At 42.2% G+C, this 23,615-nt stretch overlaps 1 long non-coding RNA gene across 3 annotated transcripts in view; it reads left to right on the top strand.

The window, feature by feature from the left end:
- The first annotated feature begins 83 nt into the window (after positions 1-83).
- The window catches only part of LOC138149451 (uncharacterized), a 53,549-nt gene continuing 30,017 nt past the window's right edge, over positions 84-23,615 (top strand). The window contains exons 1-3 of one of the 3 annotated variants that reach the window (XR_011165334.1): positions 84-378; positions 4,435-4,503; positions 15,148-15,284. This is a non-coding gene — a long non-coding RNA (uncharacterized lncRNA). Of the gene's footprint in view, positions 379-4,434; positions 4,504-15,147; positions 15,289-23,615 lie in introns of all 3 variants that reach the window. The other 2 variants (XR_011165332.1, XR_011165333.1) reach the window with 2 other exon arrangements.

Below are 23,615 nucleotides of genomic sequence, written 5' to 3'. Positions count from 1 at the left end.
CCCCCCTGCCCCGTCCCCTTCCTCTTTGGAAATCAATGCTAAAATTCACAAATCTCCGAAGCTGTTCAGTACTGGGCACTTGGATGTGAGAAGGGAGACGAGGGGGAAGCTTCTGTTAGACCTTTGCTTGCCGCCCAACTTTTCTTTTCCTCTTCTTCATCACCCTCTTCTTCTTCTTCATTTTTTTTTTCCTGAAGAAATGTTGTCCCAGGGAGTGTCTGACTAGTTCTGCAGCTTGGCAAAAAAGCCAGACGTTACCTCATAGCTGTGGCCAGACAGCCTATTTCTATGCCAAACAACCGATGCACTAGCGCAGCGCAGTGCCTGCCTGATTAGCCCTTCTGCCGCTTTCTAGAGGCCTGGAGTGTTTTGTTCAAGGTGGGCTGCTGAGTGGGTACTCTGTGTTCTTTTTGTGCAAATGAGCCGGGGGTTGGAGGGAGGGGATGCAGGGGGAGCGGAGACCTCAGAGAAGGCCGAGCCGGGGGCTGGCTGGGGGGCTGTGGGCTGCGGGCAGCGGGGAACAATAGAGGAAGGTTACATTAAAATTCGACACTCATGGGATTGTTAGAAAACAGTATCCGTTTGAGCTGAGCTGTTCGGAACCACACTGGGGGCTCCCAGTCCCCAAGGGAATCGGGAGGAGGAGCGGGGGCGGAGGGTCGGAACAGGCACGGGGAAAAACACAAGGACCCTGGTGCTGGAGAGGGCCAGGCCAAATTAAATGCCTAATTGTTCCCCTTTCTTTAAGGCCAGGGCACCTTTGATTTCTACTCAGAATCATCAATTCATCAGCATCTTGGGGGGGGGGGGTGGGGGGGGAAAGAGGGGGGGGGGAATGGGTTGGGAGGGGGGGGGGGGTTTGCCAAAAAAGGGGGGGGTCACGTCCCTTTTTTTTTTTTTTTTTTTTTTTCCTTTTCTCCTGTAATTGATTTACTCGCTTTTATCTGGAGCTCTGTCCAGTTCCTCTAGGGTGGAGTGTTTTGGTTTTTTCCCCCCTCCCTCCAGATAAGGTCTTAGGATTTAGAAGTGGAAGGGTCTTGGGGGTAACAGTAATCATCATCATCATCACCACCATCATCATGCTATAAAATTGGCATAGCATACCCTTTACACAGTTATCTCATTTGACCTTCACAATAACCTTGTGAAACAAGTACATTCTAGATTGCCATTTTATAGAGAAAGAAACTGAGTCACTCAAGATTTTCAGTGATTTGTCTAAAGGTAGTAATTATCTGAGGGAGGCTTTGTACTCCTGTTTTCCTAACTCCAGGACCAGCACTTTCCATTCCACTGAATTTAAAGAAGAGGAAAGTGAGTCCCACATTTTTAGTAAGTAGAAGAGCTGGAGAATGTAAACCCAGATCTGTCTAATTCGCCCTCCTGATTTAGGGACTTAGGATCACAGATTTCAGGATGGAAGGCCTAACAACAAAAACAACAATAATGGCCAACATTTGTCTAGCACATAAAAGTTTATAAGACATTTCACATGTGTATTATTTCACTTAAGTCTTACAACAACCCTGAAAAGTAGGTGCTATCTTTATCCTCATTTGGATGAGAGAAATTAGAGGTAATAGCTGGAGAAGTTGAGGTAATAGCAATTAAGTGACTTGCCTAAGGTCACAGAGCTAGTATCTGAGGCATTATTTGGATTCAGGTCTTCATGACTCTTAAATCTAATATTCTCTCCACTACCCAACCTAGCTGCCTCTAGTTCAATTGCCTCATTTTACAGATGAGAAAACTGAGGCCCAGAAAGGATAAGTGGTTCACAAAAGGTCATACAAGTAACAAGTGGCAGAGTCTGGATTTGAACCTAGATCATGTCACTCCAAATTCAGTGCAATTCCTTTTCTGAGGACCTATGGGAAAGCAATTTAGTGTGTACAGACTGGGTGAGACTCAGAGCTCAGGTTCTAGGCAGAGGTTATACAAACATCTATCACCTTAACTCTGACCTTTAACCTATAATGCTCCCAGCTGACCTAGCCCCTTGGATGAAAGAGAAATTACTAGGGCCTCAGGGAAAGTACCAGATGTGTGTGAGAAGATTTCTTTTTCTTTTCTTTTTTTTTTTTAAGAATAACACCTCAGATTTGTAGTCCCTTCCTCCCTCAGGGGATTCTGGGCCCTTCAGAACTAGACTGACTTTCAGCTTCATCCTGGGATCTTGGCAAGTATTGCTAATAATTTTGGACATGTAGAGAACTTTGGCTTAGAGAAAGGTATTTAGATCACAGAATCCTAGAATGTAGAGCTGGAAGAAGCCCTAGAACATAAAATGTTTGAATTGGAAGAGACTTTAGAGCTCATTCAGCAAAACCTTTTCATTTTACAGATGAGAAAATTGAGGCTAACCACAGAATGGAAGTCACATGACCCATAACAAAAACCCAAGACTGCATACTTGAAACCAAGGCTCTTCTCATAGGACAACATCATTTCTCATTTTACTCCTTAGGAAAAGACAACTAGCTAAGTCATACCTATTTTTAATCTGATGGATGATGGAAATAACCTAGGCACATATTTTGAGGCAATACTAAGAGTACTTTGTACCTCTAACTTCAATTTCTTATGAAACATGCTTTCCCCCACCCTGCACCCTACATTTAGACTGCTCCTAGCACAGAACTGTGCATATATTAAGCATTAAACAATGAATTAATGAATGAAGGAATGAATGAATAAACCACTTAGGGGAAAAATTAAATCCTGGAAAAATTAAACCCAGACTCCCTTCCAATGAACATCAATCATTTAATAAACAATTTATTTCTTGAGCACCTGTCACATGCACCTCTCTATGTTAGTTACACAGTAGTAGTAATATTATGATTGAACAAATATTCCCATTTTGCAGATGAGAAAAACAAAAGCCAAAGTGGCTAAGTGACTTGCCCAACCTAGTTAGTGGCAGAACTAACTATGATTAGAACCCAGGTGTCCTGATTCCTTGTCCTAGACTTATGTTTCATGTAAACCTGAATATGTCTAGAATATGCCTATCTTATATTTGAGGGTTCCCTGGGGTTTAAGGTAGTCAGCATCACTTAGTGTATCACTGTTAGGGGTCTTATCAAAATTGAGCTACAAAATTGAGAGTTTTGAATTTGGGGATGTTACTAAGCCGCCTTAGATTTGTGGAGTGGAAGCTAATACACCAGGCCACCGAAGTTATAGGCTCATAGGGCCATAGATTTTGAACTAGCCAGGACTGCAGAAAACATCTGGTCCAGTTCCCCTCTCCATCCTCCTCCCACTTTCACAGATGAGGAGGCTGAGGCCAAAAATATGAGGTGATTTGCCCCAAATCACACAGTTAGTTAGTAATAGAACTGAGATCTGAATCCAGGCCAAGTTATTCCAAATTCAGTGCCATGTCCTTTATCCTTCATTGTTGGATGGGATTACAGATTTATTGTAGAAGAGACTTCAGAAGCATTTAATCAAGCACCTCCATTTTCACAGATGAAGAAACTAAGCAGGGGTGTGCTGGGAAATGTTTAACAATTGATTCAGTGGGGGAGAAATTATGTTCCATATACTTTGAACATTAACATGTATTACTAACATTTTCTCCATCACTTTCTTAAGTCTAAAAATCAACAAAATGATCAATCAAGCCCTGATGTGTAGCTTTTGCTGATTACTTAGGTGCAGATGCCCATGTTGAAAATGTAACAATTAAATCTTGCAAATCAATTGTAGATGACTAGAGTGTAACACCTGAAGCTAAGGCCAAGAGAGGTTTACATGACTTGTCCAAGGTTACAGAGATGGTAGGAAACAAAAGTGAGATTGGTACCAGGTCTTCTGACCCCTTTGAATCTGTTGTTCTTTTTCCTGTGTCAAGGGACCTCTTCCATAACTCAAGAACACACAACAGAAATGTATAAAGCAACATCTATATGTATGGCATTAGCAATAGAGTGAATGGTTGAAGAAGAAAGATGTCAGATACAAAGGTGAATATAAAAGTTCCTGCCTTGTCAGAATTAGTGGTAGTGGTGAGGATAGTGATATTTTTGATAAAGCAAAAGTAGGCATATAATAAAGATATGGTGTGATGGATGGAGCACTGCATTGGGAGTCAGGAGACCTGGGTTGGGGTCCGAGGTCAGCCACTGATTTGCCATGTGACTGAACACAAGTCATGTTCCTTCCCCTGCCTCAGTTCTTCCATCTGTAAAATGAGGAGTTTGGCATGATTGATTGCTAAGCTCCCTCCAGTTCTGATATTCTGTGATCTGGGCTTTACATATATTAGAAAGAGAAAAAAAAAATAAAAGCAGTCAGCCCACTGAGCTTTTTTTGCCATCAGCTCTTACTCCAGGAGATATCATGATAACACAGTAAATTAATTTGACCTAAAATCATTCTTTGCTTCAAGCGATAGCTGACTCTTGGTTACCTTTGTGCCATTAGGGTTCCATAAATACCATCTTGCGGCATGTCACCCAATGAGGTCATTCCTCAGGAGGCTCTCTTAAGGAGGTAAGGAGACTAAGGGTAACAATTAAATGGTCTTTGGGGCAAACAATTAATCAATCATCTAGTAGTTATTAAACAGCTTCAATGTGACAGGCATGATGCTGGGCACTGGGGACACAAAAACTAAAATAACTCTTGCCCTCAAGGAGTTTACATTCTATCAGGGGAAAACACACATACATGCATGTACCTGTGTGTGTCTAGAATATATATATATATATACTGTATATATACAGACCTATAATGTATGTGTATATACAATATATCATGTACACATGCATACAATATATGTGAATGAATGAAAAACAATTAAGTGCTTACTATATGAAAATCTCTGGGCATAGAGTTGGGGCTGCAAATAGTGAAATAAGACATCCTTCCTGTCAAGGAACTCACATTTTGCTAGGGGAGATAGCACATACAGCACACACTTTTAGATGTAAGTCAGATGGAAAGCTGCCATGGTCCTTAGGGTGCAAGGGCATAGTAAATGCTAATACCTCTTCTTTAATGTCATTTCTACCAATAAAATGATATCAGTTTCTGATGTTGGACCATTTGGCAGTGCCAAGGACTTTGGTGGCAAGAACTCTCTTTTCCTGGTCTTTAGTAGTTATGGCCCTAGCATCTGCAGGAGCTGTTATTGCTGGGTTGAATCTCCACAGAGCTTGCTTCCTAGGAGGATGGCTGTTTCTCCCCAAAGGTGCCCAGCTGCTTCATCCAGGCTAACTTTCCTGCCTCATGGGCGGCAGTCAGCTGGCAGTTGAGGGTGGCTGGCTCCCTTTCCCTCTCTGATTCCTCAGATGATGATGGCTATGAGGGCTGGGCTCGAAGTAAGACTGGTGTTTTAGGGGTGCTGCCATTCCTAGGGATGGATATACATATACATGTATATATGTGTGTGTACATATATATTTATACATACATACATGTGAGTAAATATGCATGTAAACACATAAAATGAGTACAAGGTAATTTGGACTATACAACTCATCACCATCCCACCTGTCAATCAAATGAAATCCTGTAGTACTGAAAAGAGTGCTGGACTCAGAGGCCCAGGTTCAGAATTCTTCCTACATGCTAGCTAGGTGACCTTGGGCCATATATTCACTCTCCCTGGGCATCAGTTTCCTTCTCTGTAAATTGAGAGAGTTGAACTAGATAGTCTCTAAGTGCCCTCCCAACTCTAGACTCCTACAGTCTTCAGTTTCTATAATCTGCTATCATGGGGAGACAGAGCTCTGAGTTTTTCTATGAATAAATAGGAAGTTCTTTGGGGCAGGAGGTGTGTGAAAAATGAGAAATTGTAACTACGTGATTGAGTGAACCATGGCTCTGCTGTGGTCCACATTTTGCCCTGATTATAGACCCCACCTGAAAGTCTTGGGGTCTTAGACCCTTATTAGTTAGACAAATATACATGTTTAAATAACTAAGGATAATAACTGTAGGATCCTGGAGTCTCAGCTCTACCACAGCCATCAAGCAAAATACACTTATCCTAGCCCTCTGGATCTCACCCAGTGCTAGGGATGGGGCCCAGAAGGGGCACTCATGGAATTCTCCCTCCCGCCCCGCCCCCAGGCAAAATGGAAAACTGAGGCAGTCCCCAGGACCATTAGAAGAAAGAAAGAGATCTGTCTGCTAAAAACTCCACCAGTATGCCTTGTGTTTATCTGCCTCAGTTCCTTGGAGGAAATGGTTCCTCTTGCCAAGGATTAAGTTCCTGCTTTCTTTATACCAATTTATCCTCCTCTACCTGTTCTGCAAGGACTAGCCCAGAAACTTCTACATGAAGCCTTCCTGTATTACTACAGCTCACAGTATCTTAGACTGGAGGCAGCATGGTGTGTTCTTACCTTTTTGTGTGTGAGTCATAGAGCCCTTTGGCAGACTGGTGAAGCCTAGGGATCCCTTCTTGGAATAATGCTTTTAAATGAATAAAACAAAATACATTAGGATTACCAAAAAATCAATTATATTAAAATATAGTTACCAAAATATATTTTTAAGTTCACATACCCCAGATTAAGTACCTTGCAGAGGCAAAAGATCACTGGAGCATGACTTGGCTCAAATCTCAGCTCTGTCACTCACCAACCTCTCTGGACCACAATTTCTTTATCTGTTAAAAAAGGGTAGAGAGGGTACAGTGGGGTGGCTGATGAAGGTTAAACCAGGCTATTTCTAATAACTAGACTCGTGGCTAAGCAACACAATGGGTAGAGTGTTGTACTTGGAATCAGGAAGTACTGAGTTTAAATCCTGCCTCAGACACTTACTAGCTGTGTGACCCTGGGTAAGTCATTTAACTTCTCTGTGTCTCAGTTTCCTCATCTATGTCTCATCAGTAAAATGTGGTGGTTGGCCTCAGTGGCCTTCAAGATCCCTCTCAGTTCTAAATCTGATCATTTCCAACTTTAAAATTCCATGATTGGCCTGTTACTATGAAAAGAGCACTGGATATGGAGTCAGAAGACATGAGTTTGAATTCCAACTCTACCATTTGCTAGCTTTGTGACCTAGAGCTCCCTGGGCTTTAATTTCCTCATCTTTAAAATGAAGGGGTTGGACAAGATGGCCTCCGAGGTGTCCTCCAGGCCTAGAGCTATCATCCTATCTGTGATCTTGTCTTCTGCTGACCTCATAGCACTTATTATCAACACCTCTAATTTGGTGGTTAGTGCCATACTGCCTTATGTCAGTTCCTGCATTATGTTGGCATTTGAGGCTTGTCTTATTATGCACATTTTCACATGTATGTGACCTGTCTCCCTGACTAAATTGTTAGCTCCTTAAGGTCTAAGATCACGTGTCACACAGCTTTCTATCCTGCACAGAACAGTTCCTCATACCTAGGAATCGAAATGTATAGATGGAGAGGAAGCATCCCATGACAAATGGTGTGCTGGGCCTGGGGACTGGAGACCTGAGTTCAGGTGCCACCCACACCTCCAAGCTCATGTGACCGCAGGCAAACGGCTGAACCTCTCACAGCTTTGGTCTTCTCATCTGTAAAATGAGAACAATAATACATGCACCACCAACCTTAAGGGAAGCCCTTTGGAGACCTGAAAGCGATATGAGATTATGGCAGTTGATTAAGACCTTCTGCTTATCTTATTGAATGGAGCCACTAGCCTTGTGTCCTATTGGTATTAGGGCACAGAGAGACTGGTCCAAGGGGCAGTAAGGGAAAACCTGGGAATTGCCTGGCTAGTGGTGGTTCTGGGCCCACTGGGCAGGGGAGGGAATGGTGACTATGGAAAAACGGAGCAGTCTCTGTATTTGTGCTCAAAACAAAATAAAACAAGCATTTATTAAATACCTACTATGTGCCAGGCACTGTGCTAACCTGAATATAGGTAGTGTGGGGTGTATCTTTCTGTGTGTGTGCGTGTGTGCACGAGTGCACGTGGGTGTGCATGTGTGCCCTCAAGCAACTATGGGCCTCTTTTTAGCCACAGTATAGAATATCAGAGCTTGAAGGGACTTCAGTGCATAGAATGTTAGAACTGGAAGCAACCCCAGGACACAGGAGGTCCAAACCAGAGGGACCTTCAGAGATAGAATGTTAGAAAAGGAAGAGACCTCAAAGGTCATCTAAACCAATCTCCTCATTTTATAGATGAGGAAATTGAGGCACAGAGAGGTTGTGACAATATCGTTCTCATTTGGACTAATAAGGTTTAGGAGAGATGTGGGGAGGGAATATTTAACTTGGAGTTACTTCTATGGCCAACAAAAACCAGTACCTGGTGTTATGTTCAAGTGGAATTAAGGGAAAAGGTCATGAATGACTCCCCCAACCTCATCAAAGAACTAGCATAGAACAATTGTCTGGCTCCTAAGTCAGTCCCTCTTGACAGGGCCCAAGTAAGAAACTTGAAGGAGAGACCTGTGTTGAGGCCTTACCCCCATCAGTCTCATTGGACTGGAAGTTAGCTCAGGCCTCCTCACACCCTCTCCTCAGGACTCGTCTCCACTGCCCATCACCCCATAAGGAAGGGTGGCAGCTGCCTTAAAGCTAAGAAAACATCACATTTTTCTTCTTCGGGGAGATGTTAGGAAAAGATTTATGGGTCTGAGAGAATAGGGGAGCTCCAGTAAGTCAGTGCCATGTCATTATGGTCGGAGGTGAGGGAGGTAGAGCAGAAATGGAAAGATTTGACAAGCCACCTGGGCAGAAAACTCACAGCTGGACTGAAAAATAACTGCAAATCACACAGCCACCTGCAGCAGAAGAAAGGAAGAAAGGATACCAAATGTTTGATGATGGTGGTAGTGGTGAAGCCTGAAACCAGCAGGCCTGTCTTTGCATTCTTTCATGCAGAAAAAACTAAGTGAGAAGATCTTTTCTGGCCCATTTTTTTTTAAATGAATTTTTATTGATTTCTTTTTAGAGTGTCTAGTGGATAGAGATCTGGCCTCAAAGCCAGAAAGCCCTGGGTCTAAGCCCTACCTGTGACACACACTGGCTATGTGACCCAGGGCAAGTCACTTAACCCCTCAATGTTCTAGACCAGAGGTATCAAATATGCAACCCAAGTAGATTAAAATGTAATTGGGAAATGTTTAACAAAATAAATAAAAATATAACAGAACATAGATAATGTTTACATGTGGTTTGCAAAGTCAATATGCAGCCTGCAGGCAGATCTTTATATATGGTTTAAAGAATACATTTTTACTTGAGTCTGACACTACTTCTCTAGACAATTCTTTCAAACTATGAATTGTAGAGAAGGTACTGACCTGCCTTGGTAGAGTTTGGATTGAGTTTTAATTGGATTGAGTTTCCTCACCCAGGAGTTCACTATCCTAATATAGTAACCACTGGTCAGGTCCCTATCACTTATCTTTTGTTTTTACATCCCCTACATTTCCCACTACATCCCTCCTTCATCCCCTCCCAGAGAGCCATCCATTATAATGAAGAACAAAAATTAAAAAGGGGGACAAAGTTCAATGATATTGGTAAAGTCTAAAGTTACATCCAGTATTCCACACCTATGCCCTCTCCCACCTTTGTGAAGGAGCAGGGGGTGGAGGGGAGAGTGTGTTCTCATAACTTTTTTGGGGGGTCAGGCTTGCAGTTGAACTTGAATGAGGAGTATACACTGCCCAGAAAAAAAGCGACAACTTAACTTTTTAGGATCTCAAAGTGTTAGAGGAACAGGGAAAAGTCAAGAAATGGAAGCAGTTTGAGGAAGCCACATGGCTAGAATTCAAGATGAAACTGGAAGTGAACCTCAAAGTCAGCATGATATCGCAAGGAGAGCATTGGATTTGCAGTCAGAGGATATGAATTACATCCAGGCTCTGTTATTAGCTAGCTGTGCTATCTTAGGCAAGTTCCCTCACTTCTCTGGGCCTCAGTTTCCTCAAATGGAAAAAAAAAACAAACAGGCACATGAGTTACCCACCTCACAGGGCTGTCCTGTGGCAAATACTTTGAAGACCTTAAAGCCTTACATAAATTTAAGGCTTCCTTCTTGTTATTGATAAACCCCACAGAAACACCATTAGGCCCCAGCAATTGTGATGATCCTTTTTCTGACTTGTATCTTCTCTCCTGAGGCAGAGTTAGTTTGAAAGAGGATGAGGATATGGGTGATCCTCAGAGGTCAGCTGTGGGAAAGGATATGAGAACAGGACTCAAGAATGTATCAGAAGGTTGTGAATGAAGGTTACAAATACACCAGGTAGGAGAAGACCCAATGAACCATCACATTCTGACACATCCTCTTCCAAGAGTCCCACTGTGCTGTCCTCTTGAAAGTGCTTCATATTTTCCTAAAACCTAGAATCAGTTGGCATGTCAAGGACAGGGCCAGAATATTATGAATCATAGATATTATAGGATCATAGAGCTGGAGATCATCTAGACCAGCCCTTTTTGGTGTCCGTTGGCCATATGGTGAAGTCTGCGGACCCTCTCTCAAAATATTTTAAATGCATAAAATAAAATACATAGGACTACATAGGAAATCAGATATATTGAAATGCCATTATAATTTATTTTTCCAATTCATGGACCTCATTTTAAGAACCTCTGATCTAGATCAACTGATCATTTTATATTTTGGGGGAACTGAGGCACACTGAAGGGAAGGTCCTTCAAAGGTCACATAGGTAAAAAGCAGCAAAGGCCAGAGTTTAAACCCAGGTCCTCAGGGTTCTGATTCCAAGTTTAATGGTCTTCTCACTACATCAGGCTCAGATGAATTAATTCCAGATGCACAGGAGAGAAGGAGCAAGGGGAAGATTGAGAGATTATGGGCCATTTAAAGGGCAATAGATGTGTCTCAAGCCTGAAGAGTATAGTCTCTGCCCAGATGGTTCTAAATTAAAGCCCAGAGAGCCTTGGCACTTGCCTCTAATTTAGACCTTTCCAAATTAAAGGATAATGGAAGGATCCAGATGGCCCATATTGTCCAACACGCAAGGATAGACACAAAAGAAGCCTACTAAGTGAATTGCCTTTCTCCACTGAAGTCCTCCAGACACTTCATTGTAATGTGGAGGTGATACTATTTTCTTAAAGATTCTTCCCAGAGGTGGCAATCATAATCTCAGACTAAGCAAAAATAGGCCTAATTAAAAGAATTAATCAGGGAAATGACATTTTGCTAAAAAGTATCATAGACAATGAAGTAATATCAAAAACTTTATAGCAAGTTTTTCTGATAAAGCCCTCATTTCTCAAATACATAGGGAACTGAGTCAGAATTTTTAAAAATAAAAGCCATTCCCCAATTGAGAAATGCTCAAAGGATATGAAGAGGCAGTTTTCAGAAGAAGAAATCAAAGCTATCTATAATCAAATGAAAAAATGCTCTAAATCACTATAGTTAGAGAAAGGCAAATTAAAACAACTCTGAGGTACTAACTTATACCTATCAGAAATGACATGTGCTGGAGGGGATGAGGGAAAATAGATAAACAATGAACTCTTGGTGGAGTTCTGAACTGATCCAACCATTATGAAGAACAATTTGGAACTATGCCCAAAGGTCCATAAAATGTGCAAACCCTTTGACCTGGCAATACCACTACTAAAGTCTGTACTCCAGAGAGATCAAAGGAAAAAGAGCTATGTGTACAAAATATTTATAGCAGCTCTTCTTGTGGTGGTAAAGAATTGGAAATTGAGGAGATGTTCATCAAAAGGGGAACGGCTGAACAAGTTGTGGCATATTATTGTGATGGAGCATTATTGTGCTATAAGAAATGAGGAGGGGGATGGTTTGAGAAAAACACAGAACTGATGCAAAGTGAAGTGAGAAGAACCAAATCATCGTATATAATAACAGCAAAGTTACGATAATGCTTAATTGTGAAAGACTTAGCCATTCTGATCAATACAATGATCCACGACAATTCCAAAGGACTCATGATGAAAAAATGCTATCCTTCTCCAGAGAGAATTGATGAATTCTGATTGCAAATGGAGTATAATTTTCTCACTTTTTTATTTTTTGCAATATGACTAGAAATGTTTTTACATTATTTCATATATATAATTGATAACATTTTGCTTGCCTTCTCAGTGAGTGGGGGAGGGGTGAGTGGGAGGGAAAGAATTTGGAACTCAAAATGTTGATAAATAAATAAATAATTTTTTAAAAATTAAAGACTCTGCCAGGAGAACACAAGCTCTGGCAAATCATAAGGGCTTCTTCCCAGGGATAATCCCACCTAGTCTGTCATCTGAAGAACAGCCTCACTATTTTCAAAGAGATTCATCACCAAATTGGTTACAGGATGATATATTTTTTAGCCACAAAAACCCTCAGTCAGTCTAAGGCACAGAGGAGTTGGAATCTGTGCAGGTGGAGAAGGGATGCCTAGTGTCCTAGTTGTAGGAGACCTTTCCACAAAGTAAGGAACTTCTGTGCCCCTGGGACAACTTGCCAGTTGCTCCCTAGACCTAGATGAGGATGTTGGGAAGAGTTCTGACTGATGTTGGTCATTTCAGAGGATGGAAACTGACTGGGTGTGGTTCTGGAAGTATAGCTCCCAAAAGCTTGTGTTTGACTCAAGTGCACAGAAGTTAGTGAAGTAGAGGGAGAGAGGGGAAGGGAGCTCTGCAGGAGGCCAGAGTCCACATGTCCTTCAGGGAGAGATCTGACTTTGGGAGAGTCAGGATCTTTGCAGCACAACAAGGTCAGCCAGTTAATGCTGGAAGCAATAGGCCCTTTTATCTGGGGTGTTTAAGGGAAAGTCCAAAAGAGAAAGTCCCAAACTTTGACAGTAAATGCCCAAGGGAGCCCACATCAGGGAGGCAGAATGAGGTAGCTAAGAAAAAAAAGGGGGTAATGCATTTAGAGTCAGACAACCTGAGTTCAAATCCCACTGTGACCCTGGGTAAATCATTAACCATGACCCTGGGTAAATCTCTTTGGATTTCAGTTTTCATATCTGTAAAATGAGAGGCTGGACTTGATGATCTCAAAGATGCCTCCCACCCCTAAACTTATGATTCCATGACAACAAAGAAGAGGTATAAGGTAGCCCACTGACATCAGCCTTTGACAATGGAGCCAAAACACATTCTCCAAATTTAGTCTGCCAACTGACTCTCACTAGGTCTGGGGTGGACATCTCCAAAGTGGAGTCAGAAAGATGAAGGGAAGAGATACAACTAGGTATGCCCTTAGGAAGCCCTAAGGCATGATGGTCTTCATGCCACAGCAGGAAGACTTCCCTGATGGTCCAAGGAGGATCTGCTCCCAGGACTTGGCCTGCATCTATAGAAACCCTTCAAAAGGCTTCCTGAGTCCATGTTTCAGGGAGGTTCTTGGATTAGAGTAGCTTGTTTGCTCAGCTGAGAGGTTGTGGGAGTTCCTGAATCAGACATCTTCCAGTGTTTGATATAGAAGGAAGGATTTCTCTCAAGTAGATCTATTCAGTTTAGAACAGAGCAGGGAGGCACCAAACACCATTGGGATGCTGTGGATAGAGTGCTGAACTTGAGTTAGGCAGACCTGGGTTCAAATCCCACTGCCAATGCTTATTAGCTATGTGATCTCGAGCAAATCCATTCACCTCTCTGGGCCTCATTTGTTAAATAAGGGGGTTGGATGTAATGACCTCTAAAGCCCTTTCTAGCTCAAAATCATGAGCCTATGAACCCCTGAAGCCTCTAGAAATTAAAGATCCAGAAATCGGGTTGGGAAAGGGGAGCAGGGGAGGCAAGAGAGACTGTTGAAAAAGAAAAGAAGAAGCAGTATAGGAGAAAAGGGAATCAGGCAGCAGGAAAGGACTTGGTTAAGGAATAGCCAGTTAGACAAAAAAACACTAGATCAGAAAAAACAAAAAAACAGAAAAACCCAGCAGAGGTTCTTCCGTAATATAACAGGAAGCTTGGAAAAAAGAATATCAAAATGAATGGGTTAGGAAATGATTTAAAGTAGAGGAGAGAGAAACTGGTGGTGAGTGCTAGTGCATGGCGATCCAGAGCCCTGGCTGTGAAAGTGACCTGGGGCCTCGTGCCCTGGCTCTCTCAGCCATTAGAACAGCAGGAGAGACCACGGGGTGAGAGGCAGTTAATCTGGTCGGCATCACTTATGTAAATCATGAAGCTGAGCTCCTCCTAGTCTGGTTTGGGTACAGAGTGACCCAGGGCACAGGGTGTGTGCGGCTGGGACAGTTGCATGACGCACACACAGATGAAATCACCGATCCTTGAAGCATTCAAGCAGAGCCTGGTCTGGGATTGCTCAAATTGATGAGCACACAGTACACAGGTGGGCAGCCCAGAGCAAGTTATTGCATTATCAATTCAACAAACATTTCTTAAGTGCTTCCTCTCTGTAGGCCACTCTATTACATGATAGAGAGTGGGGAAGATGCAAAAACAAAAAAATGAAGCAGACCCTGTCCTCAAGGACCTTATTTTCTGGAAAGTGAGGAAGGTTGGAAAGTGGGGGTGGGATATAACATATATACAAGTACGTAAATATAAAGTTTATGATAATTTCAAGAGGGAGCAAGTAGTAATAGAGAAGAAGGGGCAGGGAAAGAATTAGAAAAAGCTTCCTATGAGAGATAGCACCTGAACTTCTGATTCTATAAGACAGAGATGAGAAAGAAATAAATGCATCCAACAAATGGTGAAGAATTATTCAAAGACCCAGGGGCAGGAGATCATCTAGCAAGCTGGTTTGACTAGAATGGAGAGTGTGTGCAGAAAAGTAGAATGAAATAAGACCAAATGCTCCAGAGCTATGGATCCCACCAGAGACGCCAGCTTTACTGAACCAACTTGGACTCTTCAAGCTAGAGAGAAAAACAAGGGGAACTATTTAAGTCACTCTTGCCTTGTTTGCTTTTGTTTTCCCCAGCTCCTTTGAGCTACATCATTTAGCCTTGAGGGAATACTTTTAACTGAGGACCAACTTGATACTGACCAAATATTTGAGGAGGAGGGCAGTAAACCCAGACCACCAAAAGAAGCCACCATCTTCCTATTTAATCTGATCATCTGATATTTAATCTGGTCCACAAGAAGTCTGAAAAATGGAGCAAATCAAAAGAACAGATGGGAATGCCTTACAAACTCTTTCTCTCTGTCAATACACATTTTTGAGAAACACCAGCTTTTTCCTTAAATTTGAAGAATGCTTGATTTTCTTCTAGGACAGAAGTGCTATGCTGGTGGCCTCTGTTTGTCCCAAGAGGCATGCCATAGGGGTTGAAGAGTTCACAAAGAGCCTGGTGGACAGGAAGACTCGTGAGCATCTGTCTTGAAACCCTTATGATCATTCATGTCTGTAGTGAGTAAGTTGGATATTTATGGGCCTTTCCAGCTGATAAGAAATCAATGAAATGCTTTATGAACCCTATTGCACTTCCTTATTATTCTTTTGTTTTGTCTTCAGTTGGGATTATTTTATTTCAACTTATTGGTCCATAGTACAAGCTTTCCTGACCTCTGGCTTATAAAGGGCAACATGTCGAGCAACGGTGTACAAAAAAATGTCCTCTGCTAAGAGGGGGAGCTCTTGCAAACTCACTATTTAATCATCTCCAACTGCTTACTGGCCTATGTTGCATCCTCTTCCTGAATGGATCCTATAATCATTTCATTTTATTGGATGTCAGTGATGTTTTCTGGAAAATATATACCCAGTTGTAAAGGAGAAAGGTTAAAGGGAGTCATTTACATCATGGTGAGAGAAGGCAGCTTTCTGTGAGCCTCAGATTCCCTTAGAAAACACACTCCCCATCTTGGTGTCAGCTCAGTATTGATGATGAGTAAAGGAGAGAGGGGATTCCAAGTCAAAGGTCATGAAACTGTGAATGCCTTCTAAAGCCAGATGGAGCAAAGATGGCGCTCAATTGTAATATAGGAATTGTTTCCTCAAAGGACAGTTTGTAGCATTATAGATTTAAAGGTGGAAGCATTGTCGGGGGAAATCTAATTGAACTCCTTCATTTTATAGTTGAGGAAACAGAGACACAGAGAGGGTAAATGACTTGCCAAAGGTCACATATTAATACTAGACAAGACAGACACAGGTCCTATGATTTCACTCCAAGCAAAATCTGTAAATGGTCCCATTCAATCAATAAATATGTATTTACTGAGCATCTACTATGAGCCCAGCGCCGTGCTCTGGGATACAGAGAAATAAACATAAGACAGAATCCATGGTCTAACTGAATCAGAGTCTGTGATCAGAGGAAGCTAGTTAATATATGTGAAGGGATAAGGACTAGACCTAGGGGGCGCAGTGGATAGACCCCTAGACCTGAAGGCAAGAGGGCCTGGATGTTATCCCTATAATAATAACAGCAACTACCTCCTGGATTTGTTGTGAGGATCAAATGAGATAATGTTTGTAAATTTGCTTTGCAAATCTTAAAGATTAAAAATCTTAAATTATATAGAATATAATATATAATGCTTAAGAAATTACATGATATTATATAGAATAATATATAATAATTTAATATAATAAATATTATTGTTGTTGTTAATCTTATAGTATTACAGAGTTGGAAGGGCCCTTAGCAGTCATCTAGTCTAACCTGAAGCAGGTATCTCTTCTGCTACATATCCAGAACATGCCTGGGAGTCCTCTAGGAAAGGGACTAATTATTTACAACCTCCCCAGGCAGCTCATTCTGCTTTTGGAAAGCTCTAATTTGTTAGAAAGTTTTTTCTTAAGTCAAGCTCTTTGCCTCCCAGTAGCTTCTACCCATTGTTCCTGGTTCTGCCATCTGGGCCAAGCAGAGCAGAGATCTAATACCTGTTCCCTGTCTATCCCTCATGCCTGGAATTCACTCCATCCTCACCTCCAAATCTTAGAATGCCTCGTTTTCTTCAAGTACCAGCTTCCTGATCTAGCAGTTCATGCCCCCATACAAATACTTTGGTTTTATTTTTCATATACTTATATATGCATACTTATATATCTTTTATATACATATATCTCTCTCAAGAGAATGTAAGCTCCTTGAGGGTTCATTGTGCCACTTAAGTCCTGTCTTTATCCCTTCACATATATTAAGTTATTTTAACTTCCCAGTAACCCTGCAAGGTAGGTTCTGCAAGTAATCTTATTCTCATTTTACGGATGAGGAAATGGGAGTTCAGAGACTAACCCAGGGTCACACAGCTGATAAGGATCAGAGACAGGATTCAAACACAGGTTTGTCTGACTCCTGATCTAGTTCCCTAGTTCCTGGAACTTAACCTAGAAACCTGGCAGGTGGCCATTGCTTTTGACCCATTTCCAGCTCTCTCCTCATGTGCAGGTTCCAACCTGTCCCCTTTATATCTAACAGAAACCTGAATCGTTGTTGCTTATTCTCTGGCTTGTGGATTTCCCACATAAACAATCATGCATTCACGGAAACAGGAAAGAAGAATACTCAGGTCCACAACGTCTCTTGAATGATTCATTCACTTGGAGAATCCTGAAGAACAGTGTCAATTCCAGACATTAGTATGCAAATTTTAGTCTCTGAGTTCCCAACTCATGAATGGAAACTAGAGAGTGATTTGGCAAGAATTACTGTGTTTGCAGCATGCAGGGCTCCCCCTGCCCCAATTTAATGAGAGTAGTTTGGCTATAGATTAGATTCATTAGTCTTCTACCAACATTGTACCCTTTGAATAGATTGATTAATGGAGGCAGATTAACAGGGCAATTAGATGGTTAAATGGATGGCAGTGCGGGGACTCAAGAGTCAGGAAAATCTGAGTGCAAATCCTGCCTCTGAAGCTTACTAGCTATGTGCCCATGGGCAAATCAGTTAACCTCTCTGGGCCTCAGTTTTCCCATAGGTAAGAGGAAGATACAGGTAATAATAATACCTACCTCAGTGTTATTGAGAGAATCAAATGAGTTTACATACGGAAAGCACTTTGCAAAACTAGGTAAATACTCTCATTATTATTCAAAACATTGGACTGGAAGGGACCTTAAAGATTTTTTAATCTAGCCTCCCCATTTTCTAGATGGTGAAACTGAAGCTCAGAGAGTAGAAGGGGCTTGCCCAAAGTCATAGGAGTTGGCAACCAACCCCAACCAATCACCCTAATGGTGACCAGCATTACCCTTTACCAGGACTGTTGTCTCTCAATCTCTCCTCACTCCAACCCATCCTCCATGCAGATGCCAAGGTGATTTTTCTAAGGCATAATAGCGTCTTACTATGCCACACACATTATGACCCTCTCCTCATTTCAGTGAATTCCTGTGGCTCCCTGCTGCCTCTGGCATTAAATATAAACTTCTTTGTTTGGCATTTAAAACCCCTTCCTAACTTTCTTGTCTTCTTACACCTTCCCCTCCTCTGTGCAATACGTGCTCCAGGAACACCGATGACTGCCTTCGCTCCATTTCATATAACTTTTATGTACATGTTGGCTCCCCTATTAAAAGGAAAGCCCCTTGAGGGCAGGGGCTCCCTTTTTGCCTTCCTTTGCATCCCCATCACTTAGCACAGTGCTTGGCATATAACAAGTGCCTAATAAATGTTTCTTAAATTGCCTTGACTTGACTTGATCTTTTCATTACCGTTATGCCACTGAAAAGATTGCAATCAAAGACACAAGCTCAGAGAAGACATCTTCTTGAGAAGGAACTGGAGGCAATAAACTCTGACCAATCAAAAGAGGGGGCTGCACCAGCTGATCTCGAGGGGCTCTTTCTAGCTTTAGCATCCTATGTTATTGTGACCCAAGGTCCCTTCCAGTTCTAGTATCCTGTAGTTCTGTGATCCTACAGGAAAAATTCCCAATGATACAGACATACATTCACATCTTGAGGTACTATTTGTTTGTAAAGCTTTTATAATTTCTACCCCATTAAACATTTTTTTTTTGCTGATGGATTGTTGAAGTTGGCTTCCATAAAGGGACCTAGACAGAAACAGACAGAGACAAAGGGAGAGAGGAGAGAGGGAAGGGGAGGAAGAGAGAGCAAGAAAGAGAAAGAGGAAGAAGGAAAGGGAGAGAGAGAGAGGAAGGACAGGGAAAGAGAGACAGAGGCAGAGAAGAAGAGAGAAGGGCAGAGAGACAGAGAGAGAAAAAGAGAGGGAGAGACTGAGAGAAAGACAGATAGGGACAGAATTTATTAAGCATTTACTTATTATGTGCCAGACACTGTGATAAGTGCTTGAGGATACAGATAAAGCAAGTACAACTACATGGTTTGGAGCTGGCCAGGAAGTCACAGTGGACGCCTGGTTCCAGGCAAGAAAAGATGAAAGTAAACCTCTCAGACCCAGACACCTGAGGGTCCAAGTCTAAGGTTCCAGTGAGAGAGGAAGAGGAAGGCGCCTGAAATGAAGGGGTGAAGGCGGCCCAGAGAATACAGAATGAAGATGTCCCTGCCTCATTGCCTCCTCTTCACCCCAAGGATAGCATAGGACAGGAGGGGCCTCAGAAAGTCTTGGCTATCAGCTTTCTTTTTTCATATCTCTCCTTCCTGTTCCCTGCCACACTGTGAAACACCAAACAAATGGTGTCACTGTTCTCTCTGGAGTTGGAGTTGATAACTGTGTCCTCCAACAGAGACAGAGGGCTGATTTAATATGTGAACCAAGTACCACACACACCGGCTCCATTCCCAGGGAGCTGACAATTGCAGCAGCACTGAGCTGAAGGCTTTGGCCCATTGTCTGTGGGGGCAGGGATGGGAGCTTAGGGGCTGGGGGTGGGGATCTACTAGTATTTTTTATTTAAAGGAGCTACGAAAAGGTGGGGTAAAAGAGAAGGAAAAAGAGGGGGGGAAAGCAGGGGAGATCAGACTTTGTGTATATGCAGTTACAGAATTATTCCCTGATTTGTTCTCACTGCTGACAGCATCAATCAATAGAGTAGAGTCTGCCCACTAAATAAAGATACTGGCTTTGTGTAAAATTGGACCAGACGAACAGACAGCATATTGTAAGGGCACTGCCACCTCGGAGGAAGAGAGTGAGACGTCTGGAGAGAGGGAGAGAGAGTTCTTGGCCCCAGTCATTGTGTTGTCTGCATTATAGCAAGCAGAGGGGCAACAGGAAACCAGGCTGGCCCAGGCTTAATCCCAGCCCCCAGGGTCTGAATTCCTTAGAACACCCGGACTGAGTCCCACAGTCCTTGATTTCTGGAGCCAGGCAAGTGGGCTGAGATAGAAAGGGTGCTTATTATATTGGATCTGGCAAATGTTTGCCTAACAAAATGCTGGGTGGGCGTTGTAGGTGAAGTGAGGCTTTGAGGCTCATAAAGCCCATGAAGGGCAAAAGATGTGGATTTAAGCTTAGCTCCTGGAGGGCATGGAATTTTTTTGCAAGGGTCCAGTTGCTCCCAACTCATTTTTTCTTTAAAAATGTTTTATCAATTTTTTTTTGTACTTTTAAAAAAATGTATAACATTTCCCAATAACCAGCCCAAAGCCAAACCCCTTTGTAACAAAGGAGAATTAAGCAAACCAAATTGTCACATTGACTGTGCCTGACGGCATGTGCACCATTCTGAGTCTGTGGTCTACCATCTCTCTGCCAAGAAGAGGAATGTATCTTTCATCATCAGTCCTCTGGAGTCAAACTTGATGACCACCTTTATCTGTATTGGGGTGTCAGTTAGTATTTTCCTTTGTACTGTTGGGGTGATTTCATGTCTTATTCTCTTGATTCTGTTTGCTTCATTCTTCATTGGTTCATAAAAATCTTACCATTTTTCTTCAAATAGCTCATATTCATCATTTTTTATGGCACAATAATATTCCATTACATCCATATATCACAGTATGATAAACCATTCCCCAATAGATAGTTCCCCATTGTTTGAAAATGAACTGTTTCAGATAAGATACCCTATTTCTGTTGTTCTTTGGCTATTAGAATATTCATGTTTGTTGATGTTCATTTAGATAATAGTACAAAAAGAAATTTTTTTAATCATGTCTGACCATTCCCCTAAAAAGGGTGGGGAAGGGAAGTGGCTATGAAAATCTAGGTGAGAAACAGCTCTGCTGCTTGAATCTTACTCTGACCCAGGCAGACCCTACAGAGATGGTAATTAAATTCATAAAAGTCAATGCATTCGGAGTTAGCAGAGACCTTAGAGAGATAATCCAGTCTAACTCTCTTTTAAAAAAACTAACAGAAAAAATGTACAAAGAGAGAAGTGACCAAGCCTTGAACCTGTGTCATTTGTTTCAGGATCCATGCTTTTTACATTGCACTGTGGATAAAATATGTCTGCTGAGAGTTTTAGAGAACCATCCTCTCCCTAGAAAAAGGAACCTTAGAATCAAAGAAAGAGAGCAACAGGTTTGTGAGAATAGACCTTTAGTGGACATTTTATTTTACAATTTGAATAAGCCAACTGATTCTATCTTCAAGGAGACCTCTGCTATATTGAAGACCTCCAGTTCCAAGATGTTCTGATGCTCTGATGAGATTAACTACAGAGAAACATTTCATCAATCAATAAACATTTATTAATTGTCAGTTGGGACAGCTAGGCATCCCAGTGAATAGAGAGTACTAGGCTTGGAATCAGGAAGATTCAGCTCCACAAGTTCAAATCCCACCTCAGACACTTACTAGCTGTGTGACCCTGAGCGAGTCACTTAACCCTATTTGCCTCAGTTCCTCATCTGTAAAATGATCTGGAAAAGGAAATGGCAAACTATTCCAGTATTTTTGCCAAGAAAAATCCCAAACGGGGTCAAGGAGAGTATGAAATGACTGAAAAATAAGAATAACAAAAAGTGCCAGCTACTGTGCTAAGCACTGGAGATATAAAAACAGGCAAAAAGACAGTCCCTGCCCTCAAGGAACTTACAATCCAGTGGGAGAGACAATATACAAACAGATATATGCAAAGTGAGCTATCTACAAGATAAATAGGAAATAATTAAAGGAGGCAAAGCACTGGTATCTCTAGGGATTAGTGAAGGATTCCTGTGGAATGTGGGGTTTTAGCTGGGACTAGAAGCCAGAAAAGTCAATAGTCAGGGCAAAGGAGGGAGAATGTTCTAGCTATGGAGAGCAACCAGAGAAAATGCCCAGAGCTGAGAGATGGAGTGACTTGTTTGGGAAACAGCTGAGGCCAGTGTCACTGTATCAAAGAGGATGCGGTAGGGAGTAAGGTGTAAAAAGAGTGGGAAAGGACTTTGGCTATGAAGGGCTTTGCCTAACAGAGCATTTTGTAGTTGTTCCTGGAGACAATAGTTTATTGAGTTGGGGTGGGGTTGGGGAATGGGGAAGGGTGACATAACTGGACCTGAGCTTTAGGAAAAATCACTTTAGTGACTGGATGGAGAATGTATTGGAGTGGGGAAAGACTTGAGGCAGGCATTCCCACTTGCAGGCTATTGCAGTCATCAAGGTGTGAAGTAATGAAGGTCTGTATTAGAGTAGGAGCAGTGTCAGAAAAGAAAGAGGCCTATTTGAGAAAGATTGCAAAGGTGAAATCAACAGGTCTTAGCAACAACTTGGATATAGGGGGTCAGAGATAGTGAGGAATCCAGGCTGACTCCTAGATTGTGAGCCTGAGGAACTGGGAGGATGGTGTTGCCCTCTACAGTAATAGGGAAGGTATAGAGGAGGTGGGGGGAGGTTAGGGGAAAAGATCATGAGTTCTATTTTGGACATCTATTTTTGAGCTTAAGATGTCTACTGGACATCTAGTTCAATGTCTGAAAAACAACTGGATATGTGAGATTGAGGGTCAGCAGAGAGACTGGGGGAGGAAAGGTAGATTTAAGAATCATTAGCATGGAGATGGTAACTAAATTCATGGGAGCTTTTTAATTTACCAAGTGAAGAAATATAGAGGGAGAAGAGAAGAGGACCCAGGATAGAACCCTGAGGGATCCCTCTGGTTAGAGGGCATGATCTGGGTGAGGATCCAGCTAAGGAGACTGGGGAGAGATCAGACAGGTAGGAGGAAATCCAGGAGAGAATGGTGTCCTGAAAACCCATAGAAAAGAGAGTATCAAAGAGGAGAGAATGATCAACAGTGTCTAAGGCTGCAGACTCAAGGAGAATGAGTATCAAGAAAAGATTTGGCAACTACCGGGGTCATTAGTGACTTTTGAGAGAGTAATTTCAGTGGAATGATCATGTGGAGAGCCAGATTGTAAAAGGTTAAGAAGAAAAGGAAAGAAAAGAAAGTGGAGGCATCTATTGTAGCCAGCCTTTTCAAGGAGTTTGGCTGTGAAGGGCTGAATAGATCTCCAATGATGGAAGAGATGGAGGACTCAAGTGAGGGTTTTTTCGGGATGGGGGAAGACATAAGCAAGTTTCTAGGCAGTAGGAAATGAACCAATAGACAGGGAGAAACTGAAAATAAGTGAAAGAATGGGGATGACAGAGGTGGGCAATCTGTTGGCAGGGATAAGATGGAATGGGATCACTCGAACAAATGGAGGAGTTAGCATCAGTAAGGAGCAGGGTCACTTCATCATGTGAAATAGGGATGAGAGAGGAGAAAGTGACAGAAGGTACCTGAGTGATAGGAGATCAGGAAGAATGGGGGAAAGGGAGCTCACAGCAAATGGTCTCATTTTTTTCTGGAAAATAGGAAGCAGAGTGCTCAGCTGAGTGTGGGGAAGAGGAGCCATGAGAGGTTTGAGGAAGGATGAAAAGGTTTAGAACAG

Source organism: Petaurus breviceps, unplaced genomic scaffold, assembly GCF_028583685.1.
Source record: "Petaurus breviceps papuanus isolate PSGF00001 unplaced genomic scaffold, PetGlider_PUasm1.0 90847, whole genome shotgun sequence".
Classification (NCBI taxonomy): Eukaryota; Metazoa; Chordata; class Mammalia; order Diprotodontia; family Petauridae; genus Petaurus; species Petaurus breviceps.
The sequence above is the reverse complement of the archived record's forward strand: the minus strand, read 5'-3'. Positions and strand labels throughout refer to the sequence as shown.